Genomic DNA, 22,852 nt, shown 5'->3' with positions numbered 1-22,852 from the left:
TATATATATATATCTATATATAGCGGTCATATTTATGGCTAACTTATTGCGTGATATACTTATTGCATAGTATTGCAAAAAGTGAGCCATATAGTTTTTCTAAAATAAATACAATTTTTTTTTTTTTGTCAATTATTTATTAAATAAATAAAGCACATTTTCTTCACTAAGAGGCTGATTCTGCAGGAACTTGACATTTTGGTGTTCTTTCTTCTTCCAGAGTGTGCAGTGTGCCGCAGGCAGACCAAGACGCCAGAGATGTCCGTTCAGCCATTCAATTCTGTCGAGGGAAAGAAATCGTGTTAGTCAACTCTGATGACTTGTACTTTTCTCTGTGGACTCTGCTGTAAGCCAGTCACGGAAGATGTGAACTGTATCTGTACTATGAAGTCTTATAAATAAACTTAAGGGCCACACCTATGACTTTATCTTGCCCCAAACCCATTTAGCTAATCTCCGGACACTTTTTTAGATATAATTGACTTAGGTACATTTTTCAGGCTACTTTTAAAGCAAGTTACAGCATTTTTTTTTCGTTTTCAAGATGTTATTGAGCCGTAAGGTGATATATCTAGTTGCTTTGATCTGGTGATAGTTTTGCACTCCCTCTGCACAATGAACGGTTAAACCACCCATGAAAACCCGGTTAGCCTTCTGTGGCCTTGGGAAACAGTCATAACAGCTTTTCAAACAATCAAACTGTGGCGTCATTAAGTTCAAGAATACAGGCTTTATTCAGAAGGTCATTCCTGGTACAGGACTACACAGACTCTGGAGATAGAGAGCAAAGATCCGCACTCGTAGCTCACCCAAACAGGTCCCAATGTTAGGTACCACATACCCGTAACTGCATATACGTAACCTATACAGAACACTACACACTTCCCTTCAGTACCAGGAGGCTGCTGGGTCCCCACACGGTACAATAATATCATGTTTAAAGAGAAAGAAAGATGCTTGACGTGAGAACAGGGTAACTTTTGATATGAATAGTGGCACTGTACGGAAACATCTGAACATGGACCGGGGCTTTCAGAAGGTGCACCCGAGGAGAAAGACTTCACTAGCAGATGCTTGGCGTGAGAACAGGCTAACTATAGCAAGGACAAACACATATCTCTCACCCCTTCACTCTTGTCACCCTTCCTCACCCCCCACACATCACTCACCCCTTCACTCTTGTCACCCTTCCTCACCCCCCACACATCACTCACCCCTTCACTCTTGTCACCCTTCCTCATCCCCCACACATCACTCACCCCTTCACTCTTGTCACCCCTCCTCACCCCCCTATAGCAAGGACAAACACATACCTCTCACCCCTTCACTCTTGTCACCCTTCCTCACCCCCCACACACCACTCACCCCTTCACTCTTGTCACCCCTCCTCACCCCCCTATAGCAAGGACAAACACATACCTCACCCTTCACTCTTGTCACCCTTCCTCACCCCCCACACATCACTCACCCCTTCACTCTGTCACCCTTCCTCACCCCCACACATCACTCACCCCTTCACTCTTGTCACCCTTCCTCACCCCCACACATCACTCACCCTTCACTCTTGTCACCCTTCCTCACCCCCACACATCACTCACCCCTTCACTCTTGTCAAACCTCCTCACCCCCCTATAGCAAGGACAAACACATACCTCTCACCCCTTCACTCTTGTCACCCTTCCTCACCCCCCACACACCACTCACCCCTTCACTCTTGTCACCCCTCCTCACCCCCCTATAGCAAGGACAAACACATACCTCTCACCCATTCACTCTTGTCACCCTTCCTCACCCCACACATCACTCACCCCTTCACTCTTGTCACCCTTCCTCACCCCTATAGCAAGGACAAACACATACCTCTCACCCTTCACTCTTGTCACCGTTCCTCAACCCCCACACATCACTCACCCCTTCACTCTTGTCACCCTTCCTCACCCCCCCCACATCACTCACCCCGTCACTCTTGTCACCCTTCCACATCCCCCAAACAACACTCACCCCTTCACTCAGGTCACCCTACCTCACCCCTCACACATCTCTCACCCCTTCACTTTTGTCACCCTTCCTCACCCCCCACACACCACTCACCCCTTCACTCTTGTCACCCTTCCTCACCCCCCACACATCACTCACCCCTTCACTCTTGTCACCCTTCCTCATCCCCCACACATCACTCACCCCTTCACTCTTGTCACCCTTCCTCACCCCCCTATAGCAAGGACAAACACATATCTCTCACCCCTTCACTCTTGTCACCCCTTCCTCACCCCCCTCTAGCAAGGAAAACACACACATCACTCACCCCTTCCTTGGTACAGGTGCACATGACACAGGGTGATATGCGCTCGGCTGCCCCGATGTCAATATCAGTCTTGCCACCCCACATGACACGCGCTCCTTCCACAGCTCCGGGTTGATTCCCGGCAGGTCACGGCAGGACACACGAGGGTTCCTGAAACATCAATGGGATCATCACAGTGTCTGGTTGGTGGGATGAGAAGTTTCCGCCTCCCATGTTGACAATTTCCAGAGGTCAAAAATGAGGTTAACTGGGTTCTCATGTCTGTGTTTTGGGGTTCCTGGTACAGAGAAAGGGTCAAACTACCACTGGGGTCATAAAACTCCCCCTGGAAATGCCCTGAACTCGTATGAAAGCCTAGTCAAATATGCGTGTTCTTAGGTTCTTGGTACAGAGGAAGGGTCAAACTACCACTGGGGTCATAAAACTACCCCTGGAAGTGCCCAAATCTCCTATGAAAGCCTTGTCAAATATATGTTTTCTTAGGTTCACAGTACAGATGGAGGTTCATACTACTACCAGGGTCATGAAACTACCCCTGGAAATGCCCTGAACTCCAAGGAAAGTTTTGTCAAATATATTTCTTAGGTTCACAGCACAGATGAAGGTTCAAACTACCACCAGGGTCATAAAACTACCCCCGGAAATGACCCAAACTCCTATGAAAGTCTTGTCAGATATGTTTCTCAGATTCATGGTACAGAGGAAGGTTCAAACTACCACTGGGGTCATAAAAATACCCCTGAAAATGCCTACAACTCATACGAAAGCCTAGTCAAATATATATAAGTTTTACCTGACTTCTGCACATTGAACGGAAAAACCACCCAAGAAAACCCGGATAATCTTCTCTGTGGCCTTGGGAAACAGTTGTAATGTGAGCCTGTGACCTTTAACAATATTGACCTAACCCCCAAACTGTCTCACTTACAGGAAGGGGTCAGGAAGGTCAAAGACGGACCGCTGCTCACTCTCCACATTATCACAGTTATCGCAGAGCATCTTGGCAAGCGTGACCTGCAAGAATTACACACGTTAGAATTATTACTTACGACACAAGCAAAGAACTTATTGACAGACTGGTAGAAAACACTCATTCAGACTTACATAGAGATTTAGTATACTTATTAATACACACACTCACACTATATAAGGAAGGAAAGGACTTAGAACTTATTGATAGACTTTGCAAGGAAAAAACTCACACTAACATAGAGATTTACTAGACATATTAACACACACACACTCACACTATATAAGGAAGGAAATGACTTAGAACTTATTGATAGACTTTGCAAGGATAAACTCACTCATAACAACATAGTGATTTAAAATGCCTGATAGAATGTGTTTGATAGATTATGTGTGCTTCAGTATTAGTGGACTTGAGAGGAGGAGGAGGAGGAGGAGGAAAGGAGGGAGAGAGAGAGGAGGAAGAGAGGGAGGAAGAGAAGGTGAGGAAAGAAATGAAGAAAGGTTGAGAAAGGAAGGAGAATACCAAGAAAATAAGAAGAAAAAAAATTACGTATACGATTTGACCGAGACTCACCTCAGGAGAGAGAGAGAGAGAGGAGGAAGAGGAGAAAGAAATGAAGTAAGGAGAGAGAGAGAGAGAGAGAGAGAGAGAGAGAGAGAGAGAGAGAGAGAGAGAGAGAGAGAGAGAGAGAGAGAGAGAGAGAGAGAGAGAGAGAGAGAGAGAGAGAATACCAAGAAAATAAGAAAAGAGAAAAAAATTACATATACGATTTCCCTTCGCCCGAGACTCACCTTCCTTATCTCCGTCAGCTGTGGGTCGGTGAATCGTACCAAGGGGTCAGAATTTTCGTACCAGAGGCGTCACACTTCCGAAGGTTTCCGAACTGGATGCCGAGGATACAGCCGAAGGTGGGTCCTACGAGTCCTCCGTGGAGTGGCGTTTCCATTAGGCCGCCAGTGAAGAGGTCAGTATCGTCGACGCGTGCGTACGTCCGCCTCATACACTCAATGACCAGCCGTGCGATTTCCCGGTGTAGGTCATCAAAGCTTCTCACTCGCGTAAGGTTACACAGCGCTCGGTACTCATTATAAGGTTGTAGTCCATGATCGCGACCTCTCTGGATATTCAGTGATGCAAGGTCAAGCCCAGAGAACGGCCTCTTCTTGTCCTCGAATAGATGGTTCGTGACCCTCCTCACTCGTTTCCTGACCCTCCTAGGCTAAGGTCACGACCCCCGCTCGCTCCAGCTAGAGTGTTAACCGTGATACAGTGATTCAGTGTTGACCGTGATCCCTTGATTTAGTGTTAACCGTGATACAGTGTTAACCGCTATTCCGTGTTTCAGTGTTAACCGTGATTCAGTGATTCAGTGTTAACCGCTATTCCGTGTTTCAGTGTTAACCGTGATACAGTGATTCAGTGTTAACCGCTATTCCGTGTTTCAGTGTTAACCGTGATACAGTGATTTAGTGTTAACCGCTATTCCGTGTTTCAGTGTTAACCGTGATTCAGTGATTTAGTGTTAACCGTGATCCCTTGATTTAGTGTTAACCGTGATACAGTGTTAACCGCTATTCCGTGTTTCAGTGTTAACCGTGATACAGTGATTCAGTGTTAACCGCTATTCCGTGTTTCAGTGTTAACCGTGATACAGTGATTTAGTGTTAACCGCTATTCCGTGTTTCAGTGTTAACCGTGATTCAGTGATTTAGTGTTAACCGCTATTCCGTGTTTCAGTGTTAACCGTGATTCAGTGATTCAGTGTTAACCGCTATTCCGTGTTTCAGTGTTAACCGTGATTCAGTGATTCAGTGTTAACCGCTATTCCGTGTTTCAGTGTTAACCGTGATTCAGTGATTCAGTGTTAACCGCTATTCCGTGTTTCAGTGTTAACCGTGATACAGTGATTCAGTGTTAACCGCTATTCCGTGTTTCAGTGTTAACCGTGATACAGTGATTCAGTGTTGACCGCTATTCCGTGTTTCAGTGTTGACCGTGATTCAGTGATTTAGTGTTGACCGTGATTCCTTGTTTTGGTGTTAACCGCTATTCCGTGAGTCAGTGTTAATCGCGACTCTGTGATTCGGTGTTAACCGCGATACCGTGATTCAGTGTTAACCGTGATTCCGTAATTCAGTGCTCATCGTGATTCCTCAATTTACTGTTAACCGCGATTCCGTGAATTAGTGTTCACCAAGTGTGTTGTGCAATCTTTATACGCCATCGAGGACTTTAACTGTAGTTGATATTACTTGAAGAGGTTGGACATCGCTCATCGGTAACTTCATCGTCGCTTCACTGCCTAAGCAGACATCACAGACGCTGTGGAACGCTAAGTGTCATAATTCTACTGCTTCCCGTACCTGTCACAGGGTAACAAAGTAAAGTATTTCAACAACAGCACACACATTGTTTAAACATAAACCCGAGTGATACATTTACACACTTATTATAGCGAGTATTTTATTTATTTTATTACTATAGTAAACGGTCAGATCACAACTCACTGTATTTTCTTGTTCATTACCAATCGTTCCTGAACCCCGCCCTATTTATTTCCAGGGGTATAATTACTCCCGGTACCGCCCGTTAAGTCTGAAATTTTCCGGGATTAGTGAGGTCGGCTAATCTTTTCACCGGCACTCCCTCACCAAGACAGTCAGGTGTTCACACAAGACCCAGGTGTTCACACACCCGCCCATATCCCACAGCCACCGAGGGCTTAACGAAGGAAACCACCCGGCACTCCTTAAATAATCCTAATCAACACAGGTATTTCTAATTCTATTTTAATCACCTTCCCTACTCCTCCTTCTCCGCCCAAACCCATATTTCCTCCTCCGCCTCCTCCTTTAACCATTTCCTCCTCCTCTAACTATTTCCTCCTCCTCCTCCTCCTTTGTGCTCCTTTGTGTTCCTTTAACTAAATAAGCCTCTCTACCGTCCAACTAATTACCCCCGCGGGACTCGACCCGACCCCTACCTAACTCCTTCCAGGTGTTCAGTTGAGCTCCTTCCTGGTATTCAGCAAGCCACCCACGCGGTTTCTAAATATATCATAACTAAAGTTTCTTGCTACAGAAAAAAGAAAAGAAAAAAGGAATTGTAACCATGCCCAAATATTTCACTTGCGGTAATTGTTCGCAGAAATTTGCCACGATCCACTTTCAACTCAGCGAGTCTAAATGTAAATATTGTGTCTTGGACTCGCGTATCCAAGCACTTAGCTCGATTAACGATGAGTTGAAACGCTCAAACGTTCTGATATGGGAAGTTGTGACGTCATTCCCCGCCCTTCCTACTCCAGCTTCCTCCACCTCAAACTCATATTCTGACGTTCTGACCCAATTACATACCTCCTCCTCCTCCTCTGCCTCGCCTGAACCCGCCTCCATCCTTACTATTCCTTCCGCCCCATCCACCTCCCTTGCTACCTCATCCACTCCCACTCCCTCTTCTCCCTCCACTACCCTTGACTCCTCCCCTATCCTCATCACCACTCCATCTTCCCCTTCCACCTCCAACACGATCTCCTCTGCCTCGCCTCAACCACCCCACTCCTCTGCAACGCTGGAACCCGCCACCCCTACCATTCCTACTATCCCATCCACCTCCCTTGCTACCTCATCAACTCCCACTCCCTCTTCTCCCTCCAACACCCTTGACTCCTCCCCTATCCTCATCACCACTCCACCCATCTTCCCTTCCACCTTCAACACGATCTCCTCTGCCACGCCTGAGCCTGCCGCCACCCTTACCATTCATTCTACTCCATCCACCTCCTTCCTACCCCATCCACCTCCGCCCACAGTACCTCTCCCCCGTCTCCTGCACTCCCGTCCTCGCCCTCCAACACCCTTGACTCCTCCCCTATCCTCATCACCACTCCATCCTCCACTTCCATCTCCAACACGAACTCAACCTCCGCCTCCTCCTCCACTTCTGATACCACATCTCCCTCCACCCACACCTCACCCTCCACCCTTCCCCAATCACCCACTACTATCACCACCACCACTTCCAAACCCACCTTAGCCCGCGCTCCCTCTTGTACCTCGCGCCCTTCCAGAAGAAATCACAAGACCATTCTACCAGCTGTCACTTGTACGAACCAGACGCTGTTTCCTGGTATGGGCAAACTAACTACTAGAGTCAATTTAGTTGGAGACAGTGTGGTGAGAGGCCAACTTACGGAGTTTTGCGGACGGAATACGTTGACACGGCAGCGTTTCTGTATCCCCGAGCCAAACTGGACGATATTGAATCAGCTGTCGATGCAGTTTCAGTAAATGCGAAGGACGACACAGTGTATCTGATCCATGCGGGAACCAACGACCTTCAGTCAACTCAAATTCAGGACCTGTTAGCAAAATACCGTCAAGTCATTCGGAAATACAAGACCAAGTCCCTCACATCATCGTCTCTGGAATTCTACCGAGAGTCAATACGTTCGCCGGATACAACAACAGTAAAGCGTACGGCGTCAACACTAGTCTAAAGCAGTTATGTAACGATGAAGGCGTAGGGTTCATGAACGCATGGCATCACTTCAACCAGCGCCCAGATTTGTTTTGGGAGGACGGACTCCACTTGAACGAGGTTGGTTCGGCGCGGCTAGGAAGGCTCCTGAACGATGCAGTTGAAAGCTTCTCGAAAAGCTATTCAAAAAACTGGAGGCGAGGGCAAGGCAAAGGCAACCCTTGATCAACCGAACCGTAGCGTCGATGCGGCTTGCAAGAAACTGTGTAACCAACGACGCCTCCGACAAGCGAACTCATTCAACACGACGCGGCCAAACCAGTAGTCACATTTCCATTTTGTACACAAATGCACGCAGTCTATTACCCAAAAAGGACGAAATTAGGGCGTATATTGCAACTGAGAAACCAGATGTGGTAGCCATCACAGAGACTTGGGCCAACTCTGCACATCTAGTATCTGAACTGTCATTTCCCGGGTACGAAAACTTCCAAAAAAATCGAATGCACAAGAAAGGAGGAGGAGTAATTTGCTACGTAAAAAGTACGCTCCCTGCCATAAAAATAGACAAACAGGACGCAGAGAATTACGACTCCGTCTATGTGGAAATAACTGCGAATAATAAGAAACTAACACTTGCGACCGTATACAGGCCTCCAAAACAACAGGCAGCCGATGACACTGCCCTGTACGAAGAGCTTCACTCTCTAACACAAAGTAAAGAAGCAATAATAATTGGGGACTTTAATTGCCCTAACATTGACTGGGGACAATTGACTGGAGATCAAGAGGGTAACAGGCTTATAGAAATGGTGGAGGATTCGTTCCTCACTCAAGTTGTAACTCAACCAACAAGAGAAAACAATCTGCTGGATCTGGTATTAGTAAGCGACCCTCACCTCATTCGCGACTGTGAAGTTGGTGAAAAAATTAACGGTTGCGATCACCACTTAATCCGTTTCAATGTCAACATAAGTCACAAACTCGTAGACAATCCGTCAGTGATACCCGACTACAAAAAAGCAAATTTCAACCTAGCCCGTGAGCTGCTTCCCTCTGCGACCTGAGACCAACTTCACCTAACCGACAATACAATCAACAACGTGTGGAACAACTTCAAAGATAAGCTTTTGGGAGTAGAAAAGGCTACAGTGCCGACGACACCCAGGCGAGTAAATGGTGCCGTAGATCCACCGTGGATGACCAGAGAAATAAAAGGGCGGTAAACTTAAAAAAGGAATTATAACCTAATGAAAGAGAATGACACGGCCGAAGCCCGTTCTCAGTACCACAACAGCCTCAGAGCTTGTCGCACCCTTATTCGAGTAGTAAACGCAACTACGAAAACAAATAGCGCGTGACATCAAGACAAACTCAAAAAATTCTTCACATACATCAGATCGAAAAGAAAGTAAAATCCAATATTGGTCCCCTGACAGACGAGACTGGAGCTGCAACTCAGGACAGTAAACAGATGGCCAGAATCCTCAACAGTAACTTCGCATCCGTATTCACAGTCGAAAACATCGAAACCATGCCTGAGAACCCTGACCTGCCGAGGGGAATCACGCCCTGAAAATTGACTCAATATGCGACCAAGAAGTGAAAGAGTATTTGGATAAACTCGACACAAACAAGTCAACAGGACCTGACGGTTTGTCCCCGCGGCTATTAAAAGAGCTTAAACAACAAATACTTCAGCCACTCACTAACATATTCAACCAGTCTGTTCAATTGAAAAAGGTCCCGGAAGACTGGAAGATGGCGAACGTAACACCAATTTTCAAAAAGGAGACAAAAGCGTTGCATTAAACTACAGGCCCATAAGTTTGACATCAGTGGCAGGAAAATACTGAAAAGATTATTAGAGACAAACTTGTTAAGTTTCTAGAAGACAATAATGTAATCTCCGACACCCAGCATGGCTTCAGAAACAAGCGCTCCTGCCTAACGAATTTATTAGACTTCTTCCAAGGTATATATAAGAACTGGGATGCCCACATCCCCAGTGATGTTATATACCTGGACTTTCAGAAAGCCTTCGACAAAGTACCGCACGAGAGACTCCTTAAGAAACTGCACTCGAGTGGGCATTGAGCCAATCTGATCGCGTGGATAAGAGATTGGCTCACCGACAGAAAACAACGAGTACTACTCAACGGACAGCCTTCCGATTGGCTTCCAGTCACTAGTGGAGTGCCTCAAGGGTCAGTGCTGGGACCCATTCTCTTCATCATATATATCAACGACCTCGAAGCAGGACTGAAATCCACAATATCGAAATTTGCTGATGACACTAAGGTGGGGGGAAAGGCCCTCACAAAGACCGACTGCGAAATCATTCAGAAAGACCTCAATCACATTATCGAATGGTCGGAAAATGGCAAATGTCTTTTAATGTTGACAAATGCAAAGTCATGCACATTGGGTCCAGAAATAGTAACCACACATACATCATGAATGGGAGACCTCTGCAAGCGATGCAGGAGGAAAAGGATCTTGGAGTCACTATCAGCAGTGACCTGAAACACGCGAATCACTGTAAAAAAGCATACAACAAAGCCAACACTATGCTCGGGTTCATAGCGAGGAACTTCGAGTGTAAAACGCCAGACGTGATGCTATCCTTGTATAATTCCATGGTAAGACCGCACCTCGAGTATGCAGTACAGTTCTGGTCTCCTAATTACAGAAAGGACATTGATTTACTGGAAAGGATTCAGCGACGCGCCACGAAAATGATACCAACCTTAAGGGCTCAACCGTACGAGGAACGACTCAAGCGACTCAATCTCTTTACATTAGAGAAAAGACGCCTACGAGGAGATATGATTCAAGTCTTCAAGTATCTGAAAAAATTCAATAACGTCGATTACTCCAATTTCTTTGAATTGCAAACCAACCTAAGAACTAGAAATAACGGTTTACCCATTCAGTCTAAGCGATGTAACACAGACATCGGAAGGAGTTTCTTTTCAAACCGAGTCATCCGTCACTGGAACAATCTTCCTTCAGAAGTAGTAAATGCGAATACTATCAACTCCTTCAAATATAGAATCGACCGTCACTTCGCTGCGTCGGGAGTAAACTGAATATTGAGTTGCTTTCATCTGCTCCTCAATATCGAGGTGCTTTCATCTACTCCTCAATGTCGAGGTGCTTTCATCTGCTCCCCAGGCCCCAGGCTGTCGAGCAGATTAAATCACCAAAGCGGGCAACCTCGTAATGAGCCAATAGGCTTTCTGTTGCCTGCGTTTCCATGTTTCCATGTTTCATCCGTCAAGAGCTAGTCAAGCGTTTCCATGGAGACAGTTGTGAGCCCTCGGATAATTTCGTCGAGCATTCCAGGCTGGTAGAGCAAGTCTGGGTTGAAGAAGTGCTCGCTCAGCTTGACGGGAGGGTCCTGCTTGGCGAAGATTCCATCCATCCGCTCCAGGGAAGGCTTCGGCAGGGAGTGGCCGAAGCGGAAGGCTATTCCACACTCGTTGAGGACCGTAGGGTTGCAATATGCGTCGTAACCTGCCGAGGGGAGATGGAAGAGAAGGAGAGAGTGAGCTGTGTTAGAATCTGAACAGAGGAGGATGAACAACTTGCCATACGAGGACAGACTTAAGAACCACATTGCCGGGTGATTTTCTCCCGACTCTCCTAGGTTACCACGTAGTTCAATATGAAGAAAGCGCGGGAACCAGCTGGCCGCCTGTGTACCCGCAGTGTTGTGTGAGACATCGTGAAGGGTGGGTGTGCGCTCCGGCTCCGCGCCTGGAATTTTCCACGGCGAGGGGAAAACCGTTATTTCGGGAGAATTTCTCCCGACGATGTGGTGAACGTTAGACATTTTACCCGGGTGAAATTCTCCCGACGATGTGTTTACCTGTAACTATTAGTGATATCTTACGTGTGTTTCTTTTCAGATATTTAGTAATTATTACAGATAAACAGAAAATATGGCTGCCCGAGGCAAAGTGCTGACTGAGGAGGAACTTGTGGAGACGATGAACAAATCTGGTTTCCTCTCAGTAAATGATAGCTCAGATAGTGAGTGTGTTGATGACCTGGAAGAATTTAGAGATATTGAAAGTGATGTGGAAGACAATTTAGAGGCACAAACTCTCTATGATAGTGATGAAGATCGAGAGTATGTGCCAGAGACTGACTCGGAAAGTGATAGTGAAGGGGAAGATCTTCAGAGAAGGAAGATAAGGAGAATGTTCACGTCCACACCAAGAAAAGGTCGTGCCTCTGCCACAACCTCTGCTGCTATCCCTGCTGCCAGTACCTCTGCTGCTGTCCCTGCTGACCCTGCCACTATCTCTACTGCTGCTGATCCTGCCACAACCTCTGCTGCTGTCCCTGCTGCCAGTACCTCTGCTGCTGCTCCTGCCCCTGCAACTTCCGCTGCTGCTGCTGCTGCCACCCCTGCCAGGGGTGTACGGAGGGGAAGAGGCCTCCAGGAGGCTGATGTTCCACCTGTTTTTTATTGTATTTCATCATTCCATGTTGAAAAAAGTCATTATCAGCTCTGGAAAAAATATATATATATATATATATATATATATATATATATATATATATATATATATATAAATCACAAAAAAAATATAGCCACTTTTCGCGTGCATCCCATACAGTTACCTGTGGCAGTAGTGGGCTGCAACTGACTGAGGCGAGGGGCCAACTACCTAGTAACTAGTGTACCAAAGGAGAAGTCACCAGCTGCAGTACTTTTTTTTTGGAAATTTTTTTCTAAACACTTTTTCAAATTTAGTCAAATTTAGGTTATTCCTTATTAAGGTCAATATCAATATTAAAATAAAGTACAATTTAAGTTTATAAGTTTATAATCTATAGTTTAAGAGTTCCTTTTTCACTGTAAAACTTGTAATAAACCTTAATTGAAAACTACTATTTTTTTTTATTTTTCAAAACCGGGTAAAATTCTCCCGGCGATGTGGTTCATGTTCCTCAAAAACAGCGATGGGGTTCTAGGGTTAATTAAGCATTTAAATCTGCACTCTCTGGGTTAGCTATTGTGTGTAACCAAAACAACACTTCATTATAACTATCATGGGTGTCTATCATGTATTTGAGGTGTATTTTACGTCATAAGGAGGTCAGAGTTTTATTTCAAAGAGCGCAAGTCACCCTCAAGCTTTACGTAGCACTAGTTAGCCATCAAGCCCAGTGCCTCTTAAGCTTAGTGCCCCTTGAACATAGTGCCCTACAACCCTTAGTGGCACCCTAGAGGCTCTCACCTTCATAGTGTCCCTCTGGCAGCAGGTTAGGGCCATACAGGTTGACTGCGTTCCATCCCAGGACTCTCGGCAGCCACTCATTGTACGTCACATGTTGGTTGATGGCCGTCACGATCCGCCGAGCGTTCTGGAAGAGCTGCTCGTCGCTCCAGTGCTTGTTGAGGCGCTTGACCTCCCCAGCGACGCGGTTGTGCTCACGCATCATGAGGGTGTGAAGCGCGGTGAGACCTGGCTGCTCAGAGGCCGAGTGTCGCCTGGGAGAAAAAGTACAACAAGAAAAATAAAGATTGGATTAAAAAGAAGATGAAGAATTAGAGGAAAAAAAGGAAGAAGAATTAGAGGAAAAAAAGGAAGAAAAAGAAGAATTAGGGAAAGAAAAAGAAGAAGAAAAAGAATTAGAGGAAGAAAAGAGTTAAAGGAAGAAAAAGAAGAAAAATAATTAGAGGAAGAAAGAAAAAAAATACTTAGAAGAAGAAAAAGAATTAGAGGAAGAAAAGGAAGAAGAAAATAATTAGAGGAAGAAAAAGAAGAAAAATAATTAGATGAAGGAAAGGCCAAGAAAAATAAGAATTAGAGAAAGAAAAAAGAAGAAAAAGAATTAGAGGAAGAAAAAGGAGAAAAAAAGTTAAAGGAAGAAAAAGAAGAAAAATAATTAGAAGAAGAAAAAGAAGAAGAAAAATAATTAGAAGAAGAAAAAGGAAGAAGAAAAAGAATTAGAGGAAGAAAAAGAAGAAAAAATAATTAGAGGAAGATAAAAAAAATATTAGAGGAAGAAAAAGAAAAAGAAGAAGAAAAAGAATTAGAAGAAGAAAAAGAAGAAGAAGAATTAGAGGAAGAAAAAGGACACAAAAAAGAATTAGAGGAAGAAAAAGAAGAAGAATTAGAGGAAGAAAAAGGACAAGAAAAAGAATTAGAGGAAGAAAAAGGACAAGAAAAAGAATTAGAGGAAGAAAAAGAAAAAGAAGAAGAATTAGAGGAAGAAAAAGAAGAAAAAACCAAAGAAGAAAAAAGGAAGAAGAAAAGAATTAGAGGAAGCAAAAGAAGAAAAATAATTAGAGGAAGAAAAAAAGAAAGATAATTAAAAGAAGAAAAAAGAAGAAGAAAAAAATTAGAGGAACAAAAAGAAGAAGAAAATAATTAGAGGTAGAAAAAAGAAGAAGAAAAACAATTAGAAGAAGAAAAAAGACAAGAAAAAGAAGAATTAGAGGAAGGAAAAGAAGAAAAATAATTAGAAGAAGAAAAAGAAGAAGAAAAAGAATTAGAGGAAGAAAAAAGAAGAAAAGAATAAGAGGAAGAAAAAGAAGAAGGAAAAGAATTAGAGGAAGAAAAAGAAGAAGAAAAAGAATTAGAGGAAGAAAAAGAAGAAAAGAATTAGAGGAAGAAAAAGAAGAAAAAGAATTAGAAGAAGAAAAAGAAGAAGAAAAAGAATTAGAAGAAGAAAAAGAAGAAGAAAAAGAATTAGAGGAAGAAAAAGAAGAAGAAAAATAATTAGAGGAAGAAAAAGAAGAAAAATAATTAGAGGAAGAAAAAGAAGAAAAAGAATTAGAGGAAGAAAAAGAAGAAAAAGAATTAGAGGAAGAAAAAGAAGAAAAATGATTAGAGGAAGAAAAAGAAGAAGAAAAATAATTAGAAAAAGAAAAAAGAAGAAAAAGAATTAGAGGAAGAAAAGGAAGAAGAAGAAGAATTAGAGGAAGAAAAAGGACAAGAAAAAGAATTAGAGGAAGAAAAAGAAGAAGAATTAGAGGAAGAAAAAGAAGAAGAAAAAGAATTAGAGGAAGAAAAAGAAGAAGAAGAATTAGAGGAAGAAAAAGAAGAAGAAGAATTAGAGGAAGAAAAAGAAGAAGAAAAAGAATTAGAGGAAGAAAAAGAAGAAGAAAAAGAATTAGAGGAAGAAAAAGAAGAAGAAGAAGAATTAGAGGAAGAAAAAGAAGAAAAAGAATTAGAGGAAGAAAAAGAAGAAGAAAAGAATTAAAGGAAGAAAAAGAAGAAAATAATTAGAAGAAGAAAAAGGACAAGAAAAATAATTAGAAGAAGAAAAATAATTAAGAGGAAGAAAAGGGTGTTCTGTGTATAGTGCCAAGGGTCGAGTGTAGTGCCAAGGGTGTTCTGTATAGTGCCAGGCTGTTCTATAGTGCCAAGGGTCGTGTGTAGTGCCAAGGGTGTTCTGTATAGTGCCAGGCTGTTCTATAGTGCCAAGGGTGTTCTGTATAGTGCCAGGCTGTTCTATAGTACCAAGGGTCGTGTGTAGTGCCAAGGGTGTTCTGTATAGTGCCAGGCTGTTCTATAGTGCCAAGGGTCGTGTGTAGTGCCAAGGGTGTTCTGTATAGTGCCAGGCTGTTCTATAGTGCCAAGGGTCGTGTGTAGTGCCAAGGGTGTTCTGTATAGTGCCAGGCTGTTCTATAGTGCCAAGGGTGTTCTGTATAGTGCCAGGCTGTTCTATAGTGCCAAGGGTGTTCTGTATAGTGCCAGGCTGTTCTATAGTACCAAGGGTCGTGTGTAGTGCCAAGCTGTTGTATATAGTGCCAGGCTGTTCTATAGTGCCAAGGGTGGTGTGTAGTGCCAAGCTGTTTTATATAGTGCCAAGATGTTCTATAGTGCCAAGGGTCGTGTGTAGTGCCAAGCTGTTGTATATAGTGCCAAGATGTTCTATAGTGCCAAGGGTCGTGTGTAGTGCCAAGCTGTTGTATATAGTGCCAAGATGTTCTATAGTGCCAAGGGTCGTGTGTAGTGCCAAGCTGTTGTATATAGTGCCAGGCTGTTCTATAGTACCAAGGGTCGTGTGTAGTGCCAAGCTGTTGTATATAGTGCCAGGCTGTTCTATAGTGCCAAGGGTGGTGTGTAGTGCCAAGCTGTTGTATATAGTGCCAGGCTGTTCTATAGTGCCAAGGGTGGTGTGTAGTGCCAAGCTGTTGTATATAGTGCCAAGATGTTCTATAGTACCAAGGGTGGTGTGTAGTGCCAAGCTGTTGTATATAGTGCCAGGCTGTTCTATAGTGCCAAGGGTCGTGTGTAGTGCCAAGCTGTTGTATATAGTGCCAGGCTGTTCTATAGTGCCAAGGGTGGTGTGTAGTGCCAAGCTGTTGTATATAGTGCCAAGATGCAGTGTGTAGTATCAGGGTGTTCTATAGTGCCAATGGTGTTGTGTATTGCCAGGGTGTGTATGGCACTCTCTGGGGACCTACCTCCTATGAAACACCTTCCTGATGGTGCCTGGCACTCATGATTCTCCTGCTCAGTGGGCAGCAGCAGCTTGCCTCTCAAGGGGTTAGGAGTGCCACGCAGCTTGCCATCCTGTAGAGTGACAATGGTGATATTAGTCTCTCTCTCTCTCTCTCTCTCTCTCTCTCTCTCTCTCTCTCTCTCTCTCTCTCTCTCATTACCCTCCATCTCTCTCTCCTTTCCTTCCCTTCCATAATAACAACAACAATACTACTACTACTACTACTACTACTAATAATAATAATAGTAATAATAATAACAATAACAATAACAATAACAAACCCTCACCGTTATCATTCTCAGCTGTCTCTGTTCACACTTGTCTGAGCCATAGGTGTGTGAGGCGTCCACAAATGCAGTGACCTGGTTCATCTGCTCTCGGTAACCTGGGTCAAGAAAGGTCGAGAGAGAGAGAGAGAGAGAGAGAGAGAGAGAGAGAGAGAGAGAGAGAGAGAGAGAGAGAGAGAGAGAGAGAGAGAGAGAGAAGATAATTATAAAAAGAAAACAATGTAAACACACACACACACACACACACACACACACACACACACACACACATACACATACGATTTATGATTTCAAGACCAACTTAGGTAATGGTTAAGCTAAGTTAGGGTAAGTTAGGTACACACACACACACACACAGAAGGAACAACACGTCGGCCGCTCCGCTCCTGCCCCGCTCCCTGTGCCGCGATCAGCTGATCGCCTATCGTTGTTGTGTTTACATGGGGTCTGGAAGGCATTAAGTGTCGGTTCCCGTCTCCAATAAGTGAATTCCGGAATGATGAGCAGAGAGGAGGAGCAGTTAACGTGGTCAACACCGTTACGAGGTGCAGAAGGAAGGTACGGAAGCAGTGATGAAGAAACTGAACAAAATAGGGCATTCTCTGGCTTCGCCAGCCGAGAGACAACTATTTACAAACGAATGTTAATGCTGGAAAGAAAACTGGACAAGTGGATCGGAATGATAAAAAACAGAGAGATGGAAGAATCCCAGAATAGGGAATTCCATAGAGACCTTAAAGCTAGGGTTCGGGGATTGGAGGAACGGGAGAAGCAACTGATCAAAGAGAATGAAGAGTTGAAGGGAAAAGTGGCAGAATATGAAAAGTCGATGAAAGATGGACTGGGAGAGGTTATAAAGGAAAATGAAAGTTTAAAGAAATTAGTCACCCAGGAGGAGAAAAGAGTCAGGGAGGAGGTATTGGGTGAAATGAAGACCTGGAAAGTGGAGAGTGAGAAAGCAAACGTGAATCTTAGAGAGGTAATCGAGCAACAAATGAAAGAAGATAAGGAAGATGTAGAAAAGGAAGTGGTTAAGGTAATAAAGAAAAATGAAGAACTAGTCAGGGAAGTTGCAGACAAGAAGAAGAGTGTGATAGTATTTGGTTTGCAGGAAAAGACGATCACATATAAGCCCAAAAGAGATAAAGAGGAATTGAAATCAATTAAGGACCTACTAAAAAATTTAAATGATGACGAGCAACAAAGTATTGAGGAAGAGGTGGAGGAAATCCACAGGATGGGTCCTTACACAGAAGGAAAGACCAGGCCAATAAAAATAAAGTTAAGATCACAGAAGGCGGCTGAGGATATTTTGTACAGAACATGAGAACAACCAAATTAAAGGAAACAGAAGATTGCAAGGATATATACATAAAGAAAAATAGAAATGAAGAAGAAAGAAGGAAATGGAACGAACTACTAGCAGAGGCGAAGGAGAAGAATAATGAAAGATCTGTGGAAGAAAAGGAGATATTTTTTTGGAGAATAGTAGGGGACCGAGTCAGAAAGTGGTACACAAGAGAGGATAAAGAAGAACCAAAGTTAGAAAAGATAGATAAGAGTAAATGTTTAAGAGTGATGTATACAAATGTAGATGGATTAATAACTAGTAAATTGGAACTGCAAGATTTCATAAAGGAGAAAGAACCAATGATCGTATGCTTAACGGAAACCAAACTGAACGAAGCTATTAAATTAGAGATAAATAAAAACTATGATATATGGAGGAAAGATAGAATGGGCAAAGGGGGAGGTGGAGTGATGATAATGACAAAAAAGGAGTTAACAGTGAAAGTGGTAGAATACGGGGAAGGTAAAGCTGAAATTGTGAAAGTAAATGTGGAAACCTAAAACAAGGAAAGGTTGACAATTATAACCACATATGTACCACCTAGAACAAACTCTTGGTGCAAGGAAGAGCACGACACTATGATCAATGACACTATACGGAGTTTAAGCAAAATGCTAAAGGAAGACAAAAAAGTTATGCTAGTTGGTGACTTCAATTGTAAAGAGATTGACTGGGAGACATTCGAGAGTAATAGTGGAGATAACGCATGGGGAGATAGATTCCTAAGATTGATGATGGAGAATCTTATGATACAAAGAGTGAATGAACATACAAGATATAGAAGTGACGATGAACCGGCAAGACTGGACCTAGTACTAACAAAAGGAATATACATCAAGGATGAACTAAGGTATGGATGTCCACTGGGCAAGAGTGATCATGTAACCACAGAGATTGATACAGAAGTGGAGGTTACTAAAGAGGACGAATCCTACAAATCAAACAGGCTAAACTATATTAAGACAGACATGGAAAACCTTCGGAAGTTTTACAAGAAAGTGGAATGGGATGAGTTACTGAGAAAAAATAAAGTACAAGAAAAGTATGATATCTTTATGGAAGCCTATAACACTGGTGTCAAAAAATATGTACCCGTATACAGACCCAAAGTTAAGGGTAGGAAGGACTGGTTTAATGCCAAATGTGCAAATGCAAAAGAAAAAAGGGACAAAGCATGGAAAAGACTAAAACGAACGAACAATCAAAGAAACAAAGAAGACCTCAGAATGGCGAGAAATGAATATGTGAAAATAAGGAAAGAAGAAGAAAAGGGATATGAGAAGGATATTGTGGAAAAATGCAAAGAACACCCCAAGTTGTTTTACAGATTTATAAATGGGAAGACTAAACCGAAAGAAACAACAGAAAGACTGAGAGACGGGAATGTGGAAGTCAATGACCCTAAAGGTATGGCAGAGTTATTAAATAGAAAATTCCAGCAAGTCTTTACCAAAGAAACAATCTTTATTGCGCCACAAGAGAATAAAATAGAAGTTCATATGGAAGAGATTATGGTAAACAAAGAAGAGATCCATAAATTACTGGGAGAACTAGAAGATGGAAAAGCAGTAGGACCGGATGGAGTTTCTGGGTATATTTAAAAAAAATGTAGAGATGAATTAATTGTTCCAATATACGACATCATTAGATGCTCAGTAGCAACAGGTACGGTGCCCAATGAGTGGAGAAGGGCTGAAGTGGTCCCCATATATAAAAGTGGAAGGAAAGATGAACCTTCAAACTACAGACCCATATCCCTGACAAGTGTTTTGTGCAAAATATGTGAGAAAATAATAAAGAAGCAGTGGACTAAATTTCTAGAAGAGCATAAGTTAATTACCAGCAAACAATATGGATTTCAAAAGGGCCGATCATGTGTTACAAACTTACTCAGTTTTACTCAAGAGTGACAGACAGAACTCAGGAAAGGGATGGATGGGTTGATTGTATTTATCTAGATTTGAAAAGGCCTTTGACAAAGTTCCACATACAAGACTATTATGGAAACTGGAAAATAAAGGAGGATTGAAAGGAAATATGAAAAAATGGATGGCAAGCTACCTAATGGGAAGGGAGATGAGAACTGTGGTCAAGGACATAAAATCAGAATGGAGAAATGTAGAAAGTGGAGTACCACAGGGTTCAGTATTAGCACCGATAATCTTCCTGGTATATGTAAATGACATGGCTGAAGGAGTTAATAGCTACATAAACCTGTTTGCTGACGACGCTAAATTACAAAAACATATAAGAAACAAAGAAGATTGTGAAATATTGCAAGAAGACCTATACAAAATTTGGAAATGGAGTATGGATTGGGAGATGGAATTTAATGTGAAAAAATGTCATGTTATGGAAATGGGTAAAAGTGAAACAAGACCAATCTGGATATACAAAATGGGAAATGGTGAAACATTAAAAAAAGTGCATGAAGAGAGAGACCTGGGAGTAGTGATGAGGGATGATAATCAACCAGAGAGTCATATAAATCGGATCTTTAGAGACACATATAACTTGGTGAGAAATATTGGAGTAGCATTTAGCTACATGGACAAGGACATGATGAGAAGGCTAATCACTACCATGATTAGACCACAATTAGAATATGCAGAGGTAGTGTGGTCCCCCCATAAGAAGAAGCATATAAAGAAACTAGAAAGAATACAGAGGATGGCATCAAAAATGGTCCCAGAGTTGGAGGGATTAATATACGAGGAAAGATTAAAGGAAATGAACTTAACAACACTGGAACAAAGAAGAGAAAGGGGAGACCTAATCCAAATTTATAAATTATTAAACAAAATAGATGAAGTAGATAATGAAGAACTGCTACTAACAGAAGGAAACATAAGCAGAAATACAAGAGGACACAGTAAAAAATTGGGAAAGGGGAGATGCTTGAGAGACACAAAGAAGTATAGCTTCCCGCAAAGAAATGTAGAGGTTTGGAACAGTCTGAGCGAGGATATAGTATCAGCGAGGAGTGTGCAAAGCTTTAAAGATAAGTTGGATAAATGCAGACACGGAGACGGGACCACACGAGCATAATGCCCAGGCCCTGTAAAACTACAACTAGGTAAATACAACTAGGTAAATACACACACACACACACACGCGCGCACACACACATACACATACAATTTTTTATTTCAAGACCAACTTAGATAATGGTTAAGTTAGGGTAAGTTAGGTACACACACACACACACACACACACACACACACACACACACACACACACACACACACGCGTGCGCACGCAAATACACATACGATTTTTTATTTGAAGACCAACTTAGATAATGGTTAAGTTAAGTTGGGGTAAGTTAGGTACACACACACACACACACACACACACACACACACACACACACACACATACCTAGAGTCAGCTGTCCCGGCATGGAGCGCGTCAGAGGGATACAGAAAGGCTGCCCAGAGGAGATATTGACTGGTGGAAAGAACGGGTCTTTGGAGGGAAGGGAAGCACTTGGGGTGAACCGTCTGGGGTGAGTCACAGCGCCGGCAGTCAAGAATGGAGTCCTGGAACCCTGCAGAGAGAGAGAGAGAGAGAGAGAGAGAGAGAGAGAGAGAGAGAGAGAGAGAGAGAGAGAGAGAGAGAGAGGGAGAGAGAGAGGTCAGATATATATAAAACAGAGAGACATAGATATAGCCAAGGTATTTAAGTTATGCAATTGGAAAACTTAAAATGTTAGCAATAAACCATTACTTACACACACACACACACACACACACACACACACACACACACACACACACACACACACACACACATACCTTTGTTGATGGGCGTGAAGATGATGTCATGGTCGATAAGCTGCCCCCATTGCATGACCATGAGGGTGTAGCGAACATGAGGAGCCGAGACATCGTTGTGCATGTTCGTAGAGATTAGCCGAGGGGAGGGAAGCGGCTGACCTGTGATTGACGTAGCTCGGGGTTTTGATAGCCCTGGAAATGGAGGTAGAATAGTGGGGTTAATAGTAGTAGTAGTAGTAGTAGTAGTAGTAGTAGTAGTGGCTTAGATAGGCCTGGAAATGGGGGGATAGTTGTTGTAGTAATGGTAGTAGTTGTAGTAGTAGTAGTAATGGTAGTAGTAGTAGTAATGGTGGTAGTAGTAGTAGTATTAGTAGTAGTAGTAGTAGTAGTAGTAATGGTGGTAGTAGTAGTAGTATTAGTAGTAGTAGTAGTAGTAGTGGTGGTTATAATTTGTTTGTCTATACATATACACATACATGCATTCTCTCTCTCTCTCTCTCTCTCTCTCTCTCTCTCATTTTCTTTCCCTTCTCTTCTCTTCCCTTCCCTTCCCTTCTCTTCTCTTCTCTTACGTAATCCTCATCTAACTTAACACACACACACAGACGCAGACACACACAGACACAACCCACCCTCCCTCACACACACACACACACACACACACACAGAATTGATATTACGCAGTCCTCATCTAACTTAACACACACACAGACGCACACACACACACACACACACACACACACACACACACACACACACACACACACACACACACAGAATTGATATTACGTAGTCCTCATCTAACTTAACACACACACAGACGCACACACACACAGACACAACCCCCCCTCACACACACACACACACACACACACACACACACACACACCACCTTCATAGGAGGGCCTCAACAGACGACTCTTGGCCCGGAATGACTTGCCGAAGGACGGGAAATTCAGGTTATTGCACCATCCTGTCGCCGTACGGAATCGTGGTGTATGGTCGCAAGGCAGGTCTGGTCGTCACACTCAAACACACTGGGGATTTCCATGATGTCGCTCACGTCAATGTTTGCCAACACTTCCATCAGGTCATGGACGTTGCTTGGTGACCCGGATTCAGTAGTCCTTCAGCTGGCGGTCAGCTGCGCGTGTTTTTCGTGCCCTTATGCTGCCTGACCTGTGGGATGGAGGGGGAAAGACG

The 22,852-nt window shown here is 43.2% G+C and overlaps 2 long non-coding RNA genes and 1 pseudogene across 2 annotated transcripts in view; 2 read left to right on the top strand and 1 right to left on the bottom strand.

Annotated features, from left to right (window-relative positions):
* LOC126990070 (uncharacterized) overlaps window positions 1-520 on the top strand; it is a 50,515-nt gene extending 49,995 nt beyond the window's left edge. The window contains exon 4 of the long non-coding RNA XR_007743982.1: window positions 221-520. This is a non-coding gene — a long non-coding RNA (uncharacterized LOC126990070). The remainder of the gene's footprint in view (window positions 1-220) is intronic.
* LOC126990068 (peroxidasin homolog) overlaps window positions 153-22,852 on the bottom strand; it is a 28,079-nt pseudogene continuing 5,379 nt past the window's right edge.
* On the top strand, window positions 11,284-12,663 carry LOC126990069 (uncharacterized). Its single transcript, XR_007743981.1, has 2 exons — window positions 11,284-11,795; window positions 12,389-12,663. It is a non-coding gene; the product is annotated as an uncharacterized LOC126990069 (long non-coding RNA).

This window comes from Eriocheir sinensis, unplaced genomic scaffold (genome assembly GCF_024679095.1).
Source record: "Eriocheir sinensis breed Jianghai 21 unplaced genomic scaffold, ASM2467909v1 Scaffold144, whole genome shotgun sequence".
Classification (NCBI taxonomy): Eukaryota; Metazoa; Arthropoda; class Malacostraca; order Decapoda; family Varunidae; genus Eriocheir; species Eriocheir sinensis.
This window is presented reverse-complemented; position numbering and strand designations above follow the sequence as displayed.